The sequence below is a fragment of the Pristiophorus japonicus genome, unplaced genomic scaffold (genome assembly GCF_044704955.1).
Source record: "Pristiophorus japonicus isolate sPriJap1 unplaced genomic scaffold, sPriJap1.hap1 HAP1_SCAFFOLD_300, whole genome shotgun sequence".
Classification (NCBI taxonomy): Eukaryota; Metazoa; Chordata; class Chondrichthyes; family Pristiophoridae; genus Pristiophorus; species Pristiophorus japonicus.
The window spans coordinates 374674-389677 of NW_027252780.1; the positions used below are offsets into that span (position 1 = coordinate 374674).

A 15004-nucleotide genomic window follows, 5' to 3' on the forward strand; every position below is an offset into this window, starting at 1 on the left:
GACACACTGTACACAGCGACACTTGTTACACATTCTGACTCCTCACTGGGAGAGACACACTTTACACAGCGACACTTGTTACACAGTCTGACTCCTCACTGGGAGAGACACACTGGACACAGGGACACTTGTTACACAGTCTGACCCATCACTGGGAGGGACACACTGTACACAGGGACACTTGTTACACAGTCTGACTCCTCACTGGGAGAGACACACTTTGCACAGGGACACTTGTGACACAGTCTGACTCCTCGCTGGGAGAGACACACTGTACACAGGGACACTTGTTACACAGTCTGACTCCTCACTGGGGGAGACACACGTTACACAGGGACACTTGTTACACAGTCTGACTCCTCACTGGGGGAGACACACGTTACACAGGGACGCTTGTTACACAGTCTGACTCCTCACTGGGGAGACACACTTTACACAGGGACACTTGTTACACAGTCTGACTCCTCACTGGGAGAGACACACTGTACACAGGGACACTTGTTACACAGTCTGACTCCTCGCTGGGAGAGACACACAGTGTACACAGGAACACTTGTTACACAGTCTGACTCCTCACTGGGGGAGACACACGTTACACAGGGACACTTGTTACACAGTCTGACTCCTCACTGGGAGAGACACACTGTACACAAGGACACTTGTTACATATTCTGACTCCTCACTGGGGGAGACACACTTTACACAGGGACACTTGTTACATAGTCTGACTCCTCACTGGGGGAGACACACTGTACACAGGGACACTTGTTACACAGTCTGACTCCTCACTGGGAGAGACACACTGTACACAGGGACACTTGTTACACATTCTGACTCCTCACTGGGAGAGACACTGTACACAGGGACACGTGTTACACAGTCTGACTCCTCAATGGGAGCGACACACACTGTACACAGGGACACTTGTTACACAGTCTGACTCCTCACTGGGAGAAACACACAGTACACAGGGACACTTGTTACACAGTCTGACTCCTCACTGGGAGAAACACACAGTACACAGGGACACTTGTTTCACAGTCTAACTCCTCACTGGGAGAGACACACTGTACACAGGGACACTTGTTACACTGTCTGACCCCTCACTGGGAGACACATAATGTACATAGGGACACTTATTACACAGTCTGACTCCTCACTGGGAGAGACACACTGTACACAGCGACACTTGTTACACATTCTGACTCCTCACTGGGAGAGACACACTTTACACAGCGACACTTGTTACACAGTCTGACTCCTCACTGGGAGAGACACACTGGACACAGGGACACTTGTTACACAGTCTGACCCATCACTGGGAGGGACACACTGTACACAGGGACACTTGTTACACAGTCTGACTCCTCACTGGGAGAGACACACTTTGCACAGGGACACTTGTGACACAGTCTGACTCCTCGCTGGGAGAGACACACTGTACACAGGGACACTTGTTACACAGTCTGACTCCTCACTGGGGGAGACACACGTTACACAGGGACACTTGTTACACAGTCTGACTCCTCACTGGGGGAGACACACGTTACACAGGGACGCTTGTTACACAGTCTGACTCCTCACTGGGGAGACACACTTTACACAGGGACACTTGTTACACAGTCTGACTCCTCACTGGGAGAGACACACTGTACACAGGGACACTTGTTACACAGTCTGACTCCTCGCTGGGAGAGACACACAGTGTACACAGGAACACTTGTTACACAGTCTGACTCCTCACTGGGGGAGACACACGTTACACAGGGACACTTGTTACACAGTCTGACTCCTCACTGGGAGAGACACACTGTACACAAGGACACTTGTTACATAGTCTGACTCCTCACTGGGGGAGACACACTTTACACAGGGACACTTGTTACATAGTCTGACTCCTCACTGGGGGAGACACACTGTACACAGGGACACTTGTTACACAGTCTGACTCCTCACTGGGGGAGACACACGTTACACAGGGACACTTGTTACACAGTCTGACTCCTCACTGGGAGAGACACACTGTACACAAGGACACTTGTTACATAGTCTGACTCCTCAATGGGAGCGACACACACTGTACACAGGGACACTTGTTACACAGTCTGACTCCTCACTGGGAGAAACACACAGTACACAGGGACACTTGTTACACAGTCTGACTCCTCACTGGGAGATACACACAGTACACAGGGACACTTGTTTCACAGTCTAACTCCTCACTGGGAGAGACACACTGTACACAGGGACACGTGTTACACAGTCTGACTCCTCACTGGGAGAAACACACAGTACACAGCGACACTTGTTACACAGTCTGACTCCTCATTGGGAGAGACACACTGTACACAGCGACACTTGTTACACAGTCTGACCCCTCAGTGGGAGAGACACACAGTACACAGGGACACTTGTTACACATTCTGACTCCTCACTGGGAGAAACACACTGTACACAGGGACACTTGTTACAAGTCTGACCCCTCACTGGGAGAGACACACTGTACACAGGGACACTTGTTACACAGTCTGACTCCTCACTGGGAGAGACACACTGTACACAGCGACACTTGTTACACAGTCTGACTCCTCGCTGGGAGAGACACACAGTGTACACAGGAACACTTGTTACACAGTCTGACTCCTCACTGGGGGAGACACACGTTACACAGGGACACTTGTTACATAGTCTGACTCCTCACTGGGAGAGACACACTGTACACAAGGACACTTGTTACATAGTCTGACTCCTCACTGGGGGAGACACATTTTACACAGGGACACTTGTTACATAGTCTGACTCCTCACTGGGGGAGACACACTGTACACAGGGACACTTGTTACACAATCTGACTCCTCACTGGGAGAGACACACTGTACACAGGGACACTTGTTACACAGTCTGACTCCTCACTGGGAGAGACACACTGTACACAGGGACACTTGTTACACTGTCTGACTCCTCACTGATCGAGACACACTGTACACAGCGACATTTGTTACACAGTCTGACTCCTCACTGGGGGAGACACACTGTACACAGGGACACTTGTTACACAATCTGACTCCTCACTGATATGGACACACTGTACACAGCGACACTTGTTACACATTCTGACTCCTCACTGGGAGAGACACTGTACACAGGGACACGTGTTACACAGTCTGACTCCTCACTGGGAGCGACACACACTGTACACAGGGACACTTGTTACACAGTCTGACTCCTCACTGGGAGAAACACACAGTACACAGGGACACTTGTTACACAGTCTGACTCCTCACTGGGAGAAACACACAGTACACAGGGACACTTGTTTCACAGTCTACCTCCTCACTGGGAGAGACACACTGTACACAGGGACACGTGTTACACAGTCTGACTCATCACTGGGAGAAACACACAGTACACAGCGACACTTGTTACACAGTCTGACTCCTCATTGGGAGAGACACACTGTACACAGCGACACTTGTTACACAGTCTGACCCCTCAGTGGGAGAGACACACAGTACACAGGGACACTTGTTACACAGTCTGACTCCTCACTGGGAGAGACACACTGTACACAGGGACACTTGTTACACATTCTGACTCCTCACTGGGAGAAACACACTGTACACAGGGACACTTGTTACAAGTCTGACCCCTCACTGGGAGAGACACACTGTACACAGGGACACTTGTTACACAGTCTGACTCCTCACTGGGAGAGACACACTCTACACAGGGACACTTGTTACACAGTCTGACCCCTCACTGGGAGTCACATAATGTACACAGGGACACTTGTTACACAGTCTGACCCCTCACTGGGAGTCACATAATGTACACAGCGACACTTGTTGCACAGTCTGACTCCTCACTGTGAGAGACACACTGTACACAGGGACACGTGTTACACAGTCTGACTCCTCACTGGAAGAAACACACAGTACACAGGGACACTTGTTACACAGTCTGACTCCTCACTGGGAGAAACACACAGTACACAGGGACACTTGTTTCACAGTCTAACTCCTCACTGGGAGAGACACACTGTACACAGGGACACGTGTTACACAGTCTGACTCCTCACTGGGAGAAACACACAGTACACAGCGACACTTGTTACACAGTCTGACTCCTCATTGGGAGAGACACACTGTACACAGCGACACTTGTTACACAGTCTGACCCCTCAGTGGGAGAGACACACAGTACACAGGGACACTTGTTACACATTCTGACTCCTCACTGGGAGAAACACACTGTACACAGGGACACTTGTTACAAGTCTGACCCCTCACTGGGAGAGACACACTGTACACAGGGACACTTGTTACACAGTCTGACTCCTCACTGGGAGAGACACACTGTACACAGCGACACTTGTTACACAGTCTGACTCCTCGCTGGGAGAGACACACAGTGTACACAGGAACACTTGTTACACAGTCTGACTCCTCACTGGGGGAGACACACGTTACACAGGGACACTTGTTACATAGTCTGACTCCTCACTGGGAGAGACACACTGTACACAAGGACACTTGTTACATAGTCTGACTCCTCACTGGGGGAGTCACACTTTACACAGGGACACTTGTTACATAGTCTGACTCCTCACTGGGGGAGACACACTGTACACAGGGACACTTGTTACACAGTCTGACTCCTCACTGGGAGAGACTCACTGTACACAGGGACACTTGTTACACAGTCTGACTCCTCACTGGGAGAGACACACTGTACACAGGGACACTTGTTACACTGTCTGACTCCTCACTGATAGAGACACACTGTACACAGCGACATTTGTTACACAGTCTGACTCCTCACTGGGGGAGACACACTGTACACAGGGACACTTGTTACACAATCTGACTCCTCACTGATATGGACACACTGTACACAGCGACACTTGTTACACATTCTGACTCCTCACTGGGAGAGACACTGTACACAGGGACACGTGTTACACAGTCTGACTCCTCACTGGGAGCGACACACACTGTACACAGGGACACTTGTTACACAGTCTGACTCCTCACTGGGAGAAACACACAGTACACAGGGACACTTGTTACACAGTCTGACTCCTCACTGGGAGAAACACACAGTACACAGGGACACTTGTTTCACAGTCTAACTCCTCACTGGGAGAGACACACTGTACACAGGGACACGTGTTACACAGTCTGACTCATCACTGGGAGAAACACACAGTACACAGCGACACTTGTTACACAGTCTGACTCCTCATTGGGAGAGACACACTGTACACAGCGACACTTGTTACACAGTCTGACCCCTCAGTGGGAGAGACACACAGTACACAGGGACACTTGTTACACAGTCTGACTCCTCACTGGGAGAGACACACTGTACACAGGGACACTTGTTACACATTCTGACTCCTCACTGGGAGAAACACACTGTACACAGGGACACTTGTTACAAGTCTGACCCCTCACTGGGAGAGACACACTGTACACAGGGACACTTGTTACACAGTCTGACTCCTCACTGGGAGAGACACACTCTACACAGGGACACTTGTTACACAGTCTGACCCCTCACTGGGAGTCACATAATGTACACAGGGACACTTGTTACACAGTCTGACCCCTCACTGGGAGTCACATAATGTACACAGCGACACTTGTTGCACAGTCTGACTCCTCACTGTGAGAGACACACTGTACACAGGGACACTTGTTACACATTCTGACCCCTCAGTGGGAGAGACACACTTAACACAGGGACACTTGTTACACAGTCTGACCCCTCACTGGGAGAGACACACTGTACACAGCGACACTTGTTACACAGTCTGACTCCTCACTGGGAGAAACACACAGTACACAGGGACACATGTTACACAGTCTGACCCATCACTGGGAGAGACACACAGTACACAGGGACACTTGTTACACAGTCTGACCCATCACTGGGAGAGACACACATTACACAGGGACACTTGTTACACAGTCTGACCCATCACTGGGAGAAACACACAGTACACAGGGACACATGTTGCAGAGTCCGAGTCCACATTGGGAAAGATACACAATGTATACGTTGAAAAAATCTTACATAGTCTGATGCCTCACTCTGACAGGCACGCAGTGTACACAGGTGCACTTATTACAAAGTCCAAATCCACACTGGGTGAGCCAGATACTGTACAGAAGAACAATTGTTATACAGTCTTACACCTTACTGGAATAGATAGATCCTGTACAGAAGGGCTCCGGTAAATTATAGAAACACAGGAAGTCAGAGAGAGAACGGCTACCGTTAATGTGTGTGCCGAACGTCTTGGTCCCACTTTCTCATTGTGAAGACTAACCAGGCCGAATTTACAACAGCCAGCAAGAGACAACAGGCGAATACAGATGTTAAATGCGATGATACAGCGGTCTCATCCCCTACACCTCCTGACCACTCTCGGAACAGAATGTGGGCTGTATACGTGAGGTGGGTCCTGATGTGTCTGGCTGGAGCACTGAGCGGAATTACTCATTGACCGATTGCCCAAACCAGGTTTGGAAAGATCTAAGATTCGAACCGTTATCCCTATGATTACACTCACAACGTCAAGCGGCGCAGGAGTCTGATCGGGTTATGTACAAGAACTTTATTTCCTCGATACGGTTTGTTTTCTGGACTTGTAGATAGGTTGTGTTATGTTTCCCCCGTCACTGCACTGATCCCACAGGGCAGTCCAGCCCCGATTTAAACTAAAGTGAATCTGTATAGTGCCCTTACCTGACTACACTTGGAACGCAGGACGGTCAGAAGGGAAGCTGGAGACTGAAAGATTGCCAGCTAAATTAGGGAAGACAGGCGCCGAGGGAGCCCGTGGTTGAATATCCACGGAGCTTTCCCCCAGCGTGCAGTAGAAGCTCCGTTTCTGCCTCCCTACAATGCAAACTCACTCCGCACACCAGTCCCTACATATTGCTTTCTACACCCAGTTCTCAGCTTCCACAACTCCCTCTCCCTCGTTCTACCTCTTACACCTTTTCTAACCCTTTCTCCTTTTTACCTCTTTCTCCATCTCCTTTCCTCATCTCTCTCTGCCTCTTTCTCCATCTCTCCCTCTACCTCCTCTTCCATTTTTATTTATTTTTTCTCACTCTCTCCTTACTTCTCTTCTTCCTCTTTCACCATCTCTCTGTACCTCTTTCCCCATCTCCCTATATCTCTGTCTCTATCACTCTCTACCTCTGTATACATTTCTCTCTACAATTCTCCATTTCCCTATACCTTTCACCATCTCCCTATATCTCTGTCTCTATCTCTCTCTACCTGTGTATACATTTCTCTCTACAATTCTCCATTTCCCTGTACCTCTTTCCCCATCTCCCTATATCTCTGTCTCTATCTCTCTCTATCTCTGTATACATTTCTCTCTACAATTCTCCATTTCCCTATACCTTTCACCATCTCCCTGTATCTCTGTCTCTATCTCTCTCTACCTCTATACATTTCTCTCTACAATTCTCCATTTCCCTATATCTTTCACCATCTCCCTATATCTGTCTCTATCTCTCTCTACCTCTATACATTTCTCTCTACAACTCTTCATTTCCCTATACCTCTTTCCCAATCTCCCTCTACCTTTCTCTATCTGTGTACCTCTCATTCGATCTCCCTCGACATCTTTCGGCCTCTCTCTCTTACTTGTTCTCCATCTCTCTCTACCTCTTTCTCCATCTCTTCCTCTACTTTTTCCATCTCTACCGCTTTCGCCATCTCAGTCACACTCTGTCTACCTCTTCTTCCATTGCTACCACATTTCCTTCTCTCTCTACCTCTTCCTTCATCTGTCACTTTCTCCTTCTCCTTCTCTAGCTCTTCCTCCAGCATTTACTCCCTCGTTCACCATCTCTCCCTAACTCTTTCACCATCTCTCCATAACTCTTTCACCATCTCTCCATACCTCTTTCTCCATCTCTCCCTACCTCTTTCACCATCTCTCCCTACCTCTTTCACCATCTCTCCCTAAATCTTTCACCATCTCTCCCTAACTCTTTCACCATCTCTCCCTAACTCTTTCAGCATCTCGCCCTAACTGTTTCACCATCTCTCCCTAACTCTTTCACCATTTCTCCCTAACTCTTTCACCATCTCTCCCTAACTCTTTCACCATCTCTCCCTAACTCTTTCAGCATCTCTCCCTAACTCTTTCACCATCTCTCCCTAACACTTTTACCATCTCTCCCTAACTCTTTCACCATCTCTCCCTAACTCTTTCACCATATCTCCCTAACTCTTTCACCATCTCTCCCTAACTCTTTCACCATCTCTCCCTAACTCTTTCACCATCCCTCCCTAACTATTTCACCATCTCTCCCTAACTCTTTCACCATCTCTCCCTAACTCTTTCACCATCTCTCCCTAACACTTTCACCATCTCTCCCTACCTCTTTCTCCATCTCTCCCTACCTCTTTCACCATCTCTCCCTAACTCTTTCACCATCTCTCCCTAACTCTTTCACCATCTCTCCCTAACTCTTTCACCTTCTCTCCCTAACTCTTTCACCATCTCTCCCTAACTCTTTCACCATCTCTCCATAATTCTTTCACCATCTCTCCCTAATTCTTTCACCATCTCTCCCTAACTCTTTCACCGTCTCTCCCTAACTCTTTCAACATCTCTCCCTACCTTTCTCCATCTCTCTCTAACCCTTCTCCATTTGTCCCAACACGTTTTCCATTTCCCTCTACATCTACCTGTATCACTCTCTCGCTATCTCCACCTCTCTCTCTTTTCCTCCATCTTACCTCTTTCTCCCTTTCTCTTTACCTCTTCCTCCTTCTCTCTCTACCTTCTTGTATCACTTCATATTTCTCCATCTCCTTCTGCATCTTCCTCCATGTCTACTTCATGCGTCATCTCTGTACTACTCTCCATCTCCCTTTAACTCTTTCTATATCTCTACCTCCATCGAGAGAGAGTGAGGGAAATAGAGAGAGCGAGAGAGACAGAGAGCGAGAGAAAGATGCAAATGGAAAGAGACAGATGGAGTAAGTAGCAAGAGAGAGAGATATGTAAAGGGAGAGGAAGATGGACAGAATTGAAGAGCAGGAGAGTGGCATGGATAAGAAGAGAGATGGAGGGAGAGAGATGAAGAGAGAGAGAGGTAGATACATGGAGTGATAGGGAGATGGAGAGACAGATGGCGACTATATATATATGTATTTATATATGGAGAGAGAGACAGAGCGAGAGAGAGAAAGAGACAGAGATGTAGAGAGACAGAGGGACAGATAGATAAATAAAGAGACAGGCAGACAGACATAAGAGAGAGAGAAAAAGAGAGGGAGGGAGAGAGAGAGAGGGAGCGAGTTTGAGAGAGAGAGGGAGCGAGTTTAAGGGAGAGAAGGAAAGAGAGAGAGAGGGAGGGAGACACCGTGGGACGGAGAAGGATAGAGTGAGACAGAGAGTGACAGAAAGAGTTGAGCAGCCGCCGGTTTGCGGGAGCGAGAAATAAAACAGTTACAGACATGGAATTTATAACCGACAGATAGTCTTGGAAAGGGAGAGATGAACAGAAATGGAGATAGAGAAAAAATCACCGACAGACAGAGATAAATAAAGAGAAATGATAAGCACAGTCGTGGCGGTCCGAGTCCCGACCCGCCTCTGGGCTTCCAGTGTTCCATCCCTCTGTCCATCTGTCTACCTCTCTGTCTGTCCATCCATGAGTTTCTCTCTCATTTCTCCGCAGTGCTCGCATTCTCATCAGGACCACAGCAGTGACTGTGATTGGAGGGTTTGCCAATATTCCTTTACCTGCAGGGTAGTCATTTACTGCATGTCTAGGTGAGCTCTTTAGTGCCGTCTATTTGAGAAACACATCATGTGTCGTCTGTGCAGTGGTTCCAAATATCTTTAAAATATATTAACAAATTCAGATTTAGAGTCATGTTGAGACGCAGTGCTCCGAAAGCGAAATATATTTTCCATCCAGTGCGGAGTGCATGAGATGAATAATGAAATGGGATTATGTTCGAGTGTTTAGAATCGTTGAGCTTTCTATGGTTTCACTAATCTAAGAATTAGATTGATTGGATATTTCACCACGTTCTGCAGCTCCTCTCTGAATTTAGTTTGTGTCAGCACATAAATACACGTGTTTGTGCAGGAACTGAGAAGCTGAAGAAACCCTGCCACGCTTTCTGTGGTATAAAGAGGATCAGTGAAGGAGGAAGGATAAATATTTGTAATTCGCTGGTAAATGTAAAATACAACCTGTGTCGCCCACAACAGGATAAAACTCCAGGTTATACTGAAGAGTAAAGTGATGGATTTCCTACGGTTCAACATCTCTATATCCTTGTGATTCTCTCCATTGCTGCGGCCTCGGAGTTCCCTGCGGACTCCACTGGCCGCTAAAATACGTCTGACCGTCAGAACATTGAGCAGCAAAATTAGAAAGAATGGAACGCAAGGTGTTAAAATGCGGTGAAACAAGACAAATGCGGTCCATGCGATGGACGTATAGTAGCTCGGTTTAAGCTGACAACCCCAGGGTACATTATCAATTATATAGTAAGGTACACTTGTAAAATACCAGGGGGCACACTCTAAACAGCTCAGCACACTCACTGTTCCGATAACCACAGCCGCTGTTCTCTCGGTGCAGTATTTTGTTTTCAGCTTCTCACAACAAATGGCCACAAATCGGTCAAAAGTGAAAGCGACTGTTAACCAGACAGAAACCATCGTGCTAAAAAAAACCATTGACTTCAATGAGACTGCAAACAGAAGTAATGTCCAGGAATGAATATGGGAAATAAATCAGACGAATCTGCCTTAATATTGGATCAGATATAATGACCAGGAGATCGGCGCATGCCATTCCTACCAGGTAGCGAGTGATACATTTGGAGAGACCGCACTTTCCACGGGACAGGATCACAATCGCCACCAAGTTAACTAGAAAGAAGGGAGAGAAAAGAAAGCAGAGAAATTACTGATCAGATCTGGTGCCAAAGCATCATTTCGACGGAATCTGGGTGAAATTTCCGACTTTGTTGCTGCATCGAACGGTGGAAGCTGATTCTGGAACTGGGCAGTGCTTTCGGACAGAGCAATGTTTCAAACACATTTATCAATAATGCATTGGGAAATCATTACAGAAAGCGAATAAAGTGAGCACCGGATCTATTGGAAGGAACGAGTGACTGCACAGTGCCGGTGGGGAAATGAGAAGGGTTTTTATGGAGCGCGAATGCAACGGGTTAAACCGGATTTTATCTCCAGACGGAGGAGGAAAGACATTAAAGGTCGGGAAGGTTTGTGGAGAGGGTGGGGCATTTGTTGCTGTGTGTTAAGAGATCTGAAGGGGCTGACACAAACCAGGAAAGGCCGAGAGCCCTGGCAATGAGTTTAAGGTTTAGGGTCTGATTGTAAGAGGCAGCTGGAGGTGGAGTTAGTGAGTAAGATTGGGAGGGAAACAAGGAAAATGTAATGTAGGAGCTGGTGGTGAGTCTGGAGCACAGGGTTTGGGGAACCGGACAAACTGAAGCAGCGGATGAGGAGACAGGGGATTGAATACAGTGGGAGGAGAGGCTGGGATTCACAGTGAGCCTGCAGCAGAGTGTTAGAGGAAATCTAATTCATAAATCCCAGTAGCACAACTCAATTCATACTTTCAACCATTGGTGTCAGGTAACAGCTCGTTGGTGACAAAGTGTGTTCTGTAAATTTATAAAGTAAAATTATATTTAATATGTTAATTAAACCAGCCTCGTTTTGTATTGAATTAAGTTGACAGAGTTTTTAAAATGCACTATCCTAATAATGCATTACGCTTAAGAAATGCAAGATTCTATTCTATACAACATTTCAATTATCTTTAGATATTAAGTCAGTAAACAAGTAAAATAACAAATTACCAAAACAGACTGAGGACCACATAGCGACAGAATAAAATCCTCACAATCTCACAACATCCTAATGTCACCTTCAAGGCACATGTTGTCATCTTAATTGTACTGGAAGTTTCAGCAGTTCAATCTGATTCATTATTCACATAGCTGCCCCTCTCTCTATCTCCACCCTCTCCCTCTCTTTCTCGCTCTCTTTCCTTTCACCCTCCCTGTAGTTTTCCTTCTCAGTCTATTTCTCCATCGCCCCTCTCCATCTCTCCGCATTGTCTCCAATCACTTTCTCAATGCCTTTTTCACAACCGATTCAATGCGAACATCCTGCAGCTGCATGCTATTCTCCTTCCACGTTTTCAATGTTTCTATTCTCAGAGTCAGTTTGTTCAATGGTGAAGCCTCTGTGAATAGTTTAATATTTCTATAGAACACCCAATTATCAGTCTACTCACCTGAACAATTCCCTTCGTCTCCAATACTTGCAACACACATGATCCTATTATTTTAAAGCACAGCGCTAGATGGCATGATAGTTCTGTTAACAAAATGACATCACCGCTGATACTTGTAATTCCTACATCAATAGTAGGGCTCCTGATTCCAACAGACAAAGTGCAAACTGATACAATATAACCTCAAAACATTTCAGTTTGTAACCAATGTTAGTGACAGTCATTGAATGCTGAAGCAGAAAACGAGATGTGAAGGTTACAGCTGCAAACTCGGTTCAGCAGCCAGGCCTCCGAAGCAGAGTCAGATACATACACAGTGAAATAATATTTCATTACAGTGATAACCAATACTTATTGGAACCCAGTTAAATGGAACCATGTTATTTCTATAGAACACCCACGTATCAGTCTACTTACCTAAACAATTCCCTTCATCTACAATACATGCAACAAACATGATCCTATTATTTTAAATTGCAGCCCTCCATCTAACACGGAGACCGTGAGCTGTCTAATTTCAATCAATGGAAACACATACATTAATAATTTTCCAGGACAGGTAAGTTCTCAACATGAAACCCTTATTTCTGAAGGTGTGATCTAAAACATAAAATGCTGGAGATACTCTGCAGGTCAAGTAGCTTCTGTCGACTGAGAAAAAGAACTGATGGTGTGATACTTGCTCTTAGCCCAGACTCCTGATTCCAATACTTTCAGTACAGATACTAAGGTACTACCATTCTCGAGGGTTGGGTACACAGTGATCGTTGTAGATATAAAGCAGTCAATTCAATACAGAAAGAGCAGAGACAGATAAATCTCACCATTCACTGCTGGAACGGAACAGGTGACTGTGTAAAACATGCAGTAAAAGATTACCAATCACAGTAGCACATTCAACAAAGATTTACATAACTGACTGTTGAGATATCGGCTTACCAGGAACGCCAACAGCTACAAGAACAGGATAATAAATATCTTCTACCTGAAGGATTAATGGATACCCCATATCTGTGAGAAGCTGCGACTTCTGTTGGAGTGGAATCCCCTGCTCCGGCAGACACTCTGAGCTGATACATTGCAATGGGCCGTGATTTATACAGGGGGTAAGTCTCCACTGACACGGCTGCACCCCTGATGATTGTTATTGGTTACAGTCACTTGAACAAACACATTATATCAGGACCTTTGACTCTGATGAAAATAACGCGGTGAATAACACTCAAACATCTCAAAGTGCAGGACGTTACCATGATCAGACCTCTCTTGGGAATAAGGCTGAAGTTCTGTTCATACAATACTGAACCAACAATAATGAGCGGCTTCATCTGCAGTTTTCATGTACTTGTATTGACCATTTTCACTCCTGCCGATTTATTTATAAATGTTACCGATTTCCCTGCAGTATACAGTGAATCCATGGACACAGACAGACCCGTTTCACTCTGTCCCTGCAGTTTCATTGTTCAATTATGAAGATTCAGTCTCTGACACAGGGACAGTTAAAGACCATTTTCAGGATTGGAGCCCAGAAAATACGGTGCATGATATTACGGAACGGAATCTCAATCACGACCATTGACTTTCTTCTCTCCGCTACTTTAACGCAGGTGGTCGATTCCACATTGGTTAACGGCTCCAGTAAAATCAGAACTGTGCCATCTTCTGACTCCATTCCTCCAGTTCACTCTTGGCCTAAAACTCCCCACCCTCCATCAATGTCAAACGATTCAAAACTCAGCTGTCCTTATCCATCCCTCCCCAATTCCTAATCGCCCATGACCCTCGCCCTCACAGACTCTCATTGTCTCTCAGTCCACCAAGGCCTTAAATTAAGATTCTGTTCAGGGGGTTTAACCACCTCCATGGCCTCAACGCTCTCTATCTCCATCCACTCCTTCAAACGTGCAACAACTCACCGTGACCTCTCCATACGTCTGACTCTGGCCCCTTTCGATGGGACTACCTTAACTCTGTACTGGTCTAATCGATCTGATCGTAGTCACAGCGTCTACAGCAATGGATTCTCTTACCACACCTGCACCGTCAACTCCTGAGCTCCGAACTGTCCATTATTTCCCTCTCCTATTCCTCATCTACATGCTGCCCTTTGTGACATCATCTGCAGACTTGGGCTCTGTTTCCACATGTCTGCTGATATAGAAACAGAGAAACATAGAAAATAGGTGCAGGAGCAGGCCATTCGGCCCTTCGAGCCTGCACCACCATTCAAAAAGATCATGGCTGATCACCCACGCCAGCACCTCCCCCCACGCCCTCTCCATACCCCCCCCGACACCCCCAGCCGCAAGGACCACATCCAACTCCCTCCCGAACACATCCAATGAACTGGCATCAACAACTCTCCGATGCAGGGAACCCACAAGCCAACAACTCCCCGAGTGAAGAAGTCCTTTCCAATCCCAGCCCCAAACTGCCCACCCCCCCCCCATCCCAAGAGCATGCCCCCCACCTCGGCTCCGGAACCACCCAACACCGGGAACACTCCCCCCGCACCCAACCCGCCCCGTCAGAATCCTTCCCAAATGCCGAACACCCCCGGATGTCGAGCCCCCAGCCCCTATCAGACTTCTAAACTCCTGTGAATACAAGCCCAGTCGATCCAGTCTCTCCTTATATGTCAGTCCTGCCATCAAGGGAATCCGTCT

General features: G+C 46.9%; 1 pseudogene; it reads right to left on the bottom strand.

The window, feature by feature from the left end:
• Positions 1-10030: 10030 nt before the first annotated feature.
• Positions 10031-13344, bottom strand: LOC139249289 (probable G-protein coupled receptor 139; annotated as a pseudogene).
• Between the last annotated feature and the right edge of the window lie 1660 nt (positions 13345-15004).